The sequence below is a fragment of the Chenopodium quinoa genome, unplaced genomic scaffold (genome assembly GCF_001683475.1).
Source record: "Chenopodium quinoa cultivar QQ74 unplaced genomic scaffold, ASM168347v1, whole genome shotgun sequence".
Classification (NCBI taxonomy): Eukaryota; Viridiplantae; Streptophyta; class Magnoliopsida; order Caryophyllales; family Amaranthaceae; genus Chenopodium; species Chenopodium quinoa.
Window position 1 is genome coordinate 665,391 of NW_018745251.1, and position 3,250 is coordinate 668,640.

At 31.5% G+C, this 3,250-nt stretch overlaps 1 long non-coding RNA gene across 3 annotated transcripts; it reads left to right on the top strand.

Moving 5' to 3' along the window:
• Positions 1-255: 255 nt before the first annotated feature.
• Positions 256-2,884, top strand: LOC110711312. 3 transcript variants are annotated; one of them, XR_002509334.1, is made up of 5 exons: positions 256-370; positions 728-878; positions 992-1,032; positions 1,117-1,222; positions 2,586-2,884. It is a non-coding gene; the product is annotated as an uncharacterized LOC110711312 (long non-coding RNA). The 3 variants fall into 3 exon arrangements; XR_002509333.1 differs by having other exon boundaries at positions 278-400; XR_002509332.1 differs by having other exon boundaries at positions 279-878; positions 2,586-2,883.
• Positions 2,885-3,250: the final 366 nt, after the last annotated feature.

Sequence of the window (3,250 nt, forward strand, 5' to 3'; positions counted from 1 at the left end):
GAGGTTAGGCCCAAGAATAACCCAATTCACACTACTACATTTTTTATCATACGCAACAGCTAAATTATGGCTAATGCAACAGCTGCATTCATAACCGTTGCAATAGCTAGGTCTATTGCGACGGCTTCTTCATACCTTCTTAATAACAGGGCCTAATGCAACGGATGAGAGCTAGCCGTTGCAATAGGGTTGTTTAATACAATGACCATTAAAAATATGTACTCTTTAACTAGGCGCGTCAAAGAAGTCCGCCTAATTTTTTCTCAAAATTAAAAGTTTCACGCTTTTCTAAGAAAACTGCCCAATTTTATTTTTTTTCATGAATAATTTACAAGGTCACAAACCCAATCCACCCAGCTTTCTCAATCAGGTTCAATTCACTTCTTCACCCAATTAATAGGTTGTAATCGTCGTCTTCTTCTCGTCTTCTCCTTTTTTTTTCCCTCTCTCCTTCTCATCTTTCTCTCTCATCGATTCTTAAATCTCTAATTTTCTGCATTTTTTCATTGCTCTCAAACCCTAATAATCGACGGCAATAGATTATTCTTCTTTTATTTTTGTTTTTCTATACATTTATTAATTATTATCTGTATTTGATTTTGCTTTCCATAATCTTGATTATTTTTTCGATTAATTTTTGGAATTCTATCTGTTGTAATTTGTTAAATTTTCTAATAATTTTTTTTTGATGTTTTTGGTTTGACGAACCATTTTGCCGATTAAAAAGGTTTTGATTGAATGTGGATATGCTGAATTGCTGGGTTTAAGCCACTTCTTCTTTCTTCTCTCCTTTTCTCTCACTCTCTATCTCTCCTCTGCGGCGCCTCCATTGCTTCCCCTGAACCTCATCTTACAACCCCTCAATTTTGGCGGAACAGGTACTTATTCTATCTCTTTACTTCGATTATTTGAATTTCAATCTTATTACTAGTATTTATATTCTGTATGTTTTTAGTTTTATTAATTAACATTTCGCTATTTCGTAAAAAAGACACAGAAGGCCTTTTTGAAGCAGCCTAAAGTGTTTCTGAGGTAATCTACAAATTCTGTGAATGCTAAAATTTTCAATTAATTAATTTAAATTATTTGTTTTTAATTGATTTATGGAAAATGCAGCTCGAGGAAAACTGGCCTGGAAAGGGAAAGCAACCTGGGAAAGGAGGAAACAGGTTCTGGAAGAGTATTGGTTTGGGTTTCAAGACTCTCAGAGAAGCTATTGAAGGTTCTTTCTTTTCCTTTTTTAGGTTGAGTTTAAGGTGCATTAGAGTTAGTATGTTCAAATTAAGTGAATTTGTTTTTTTATACAATTGCCACTTTGCGTTTTATATCTTCAAGATGTGAAAAAATTTAATTTGTTGATTGGGGTTTTTGTGGGTGTTTCTGAGTCTTATGAAAAGCATAAAATTTTAGGCTAAAGTGGTATTATAGATGCAATATGCTGTATGTACAAAAACATGGGACAATAATGAAAAATGTAAGCTTGGCTGTGTCGGATATGTAAATGTTGAATGAAGTAATTCTTATTGTTTTCCCATAGAAATGAGGTTGGACATAAGTTGCAAACTTTGATTGGTTTTTGAAGTCGTTATTGGAAAGAAGTTTATGAACTTAAATGATGCCCGTGGGAGAACGTAACTTACCGGTTAGCTGGACATTTTAAGAGGAGGTTAAGTTTTCAGAATGAAATTTGTGATCTTAAGTAGAGTTGGCGTTCATCATAGATGATATTGGTATTCGCTCGGGGGGGGGGGGGGGGGTAAATGATCTCTCTATTTCTTGTAATATATTATGGGAGACAAAAATGACTTGTTATGCAACTGTTTTTCTGTCAAATTTATCTAGTTTTTGTGACTTGTATGTACTTTCACTAATGTTGTAAATATGAGATATACATTGCCACCACTCTCACTCTCAACTACCACCGTAGCCCACCCCAGATAGTTATCAGTTTCAATTCTTAACTTATTTTCATATTGTGCTAGTTGGTTTGAGGAGCTTGTTAAGTTGTGGTTGGAGCTTCAGTTTTTATGTGATTTTTGAGGTTAAGTTCGTTTTTATTCCTCGTATTTAGCTTAAATAGCCATAGTTTTCATGCTGATGGACATGTTAAGGATGGCTCTAATATTGGTCATAATTGTTTTTGTTATTAAAGTTCATATTTCTTGTTTGCGTGGTCTGACATACAATATTGTTGCATTTTTTTGTTGATGTTGAAACTATGCTTGAGGGGAAAGGAATTTCTTGTAAGTTTGACTTATTTTTTTGTTACAAAAGCTGCAAGAGGTTGAGGAGTCTACTATACTTGTATCTTCGTTTGCATTGGGTTTCATTTTTGGTAATCAATTTTAATTTCTCTTTATAATGTATTATATCTTGTGCGAACACGCCTGCTTTTAATGTGAGTAGTTTTGTGTATCTACTATAATATGGTCGGTATTATAATGTGATGAAGATTACCTTCTTAACTATGTAAAAGAACCTTCTTATGAACTTTGTATATATTGTTCAACTCAAGTTTCTTTTTTTTTGAGTGCTCAATTCTTTTATAATCCTAATTTGATTTGTTTGTGTGTTTTGTTTATTAGGGTATCAAGATCCATTGGATATGTGTAAATAGTGCTAAAGGTGGATATTGAAGCAGAAGAAGATGCTTCCCCGATTGCTTTACTTGAGAAATTAGAGAAGAAAGATAAAAAAATGATAATGCGATTCAAAGAATTGCCCAAAATATTGTTTGGGGGACAATGATTTAGTTTTAACTTTTAAGTGTATTTTATTTAGTTTAGTTAGTAATAATTTAATTTTGTAATTTTCCTTATAGATAACATTGTATAAACTTTTAATTCATATTAATAAAATTCTTTTTTTTTTTTTGAAATTTTTGATTTTAATTGTATTATTATTATTATTATTATTATTATTATTATTATTATTATTATTTATTATTATTATTATTATTATTATTATTGTTATTGTTATTGTTATTGTTATTGTTATTGTTATTATTATTATTATTATTATTATTATTATTATTATTATTATTATTATTATTATTATTATTAGGTTTAGGAAACCGTGGCATTAGGTATAGGAAATCGTGGCATTAGGCATTATAGCTAATGCCACGACAATATTGTTGTCGTTGCATTAGGTATTGATCTAATGTCACGGATCATTGATGTCGTGGCATTAGGTGTCATATGTCGTTGCATTAGAGCTACTGCAACGCCAGTAGATGCCACGGTACAAC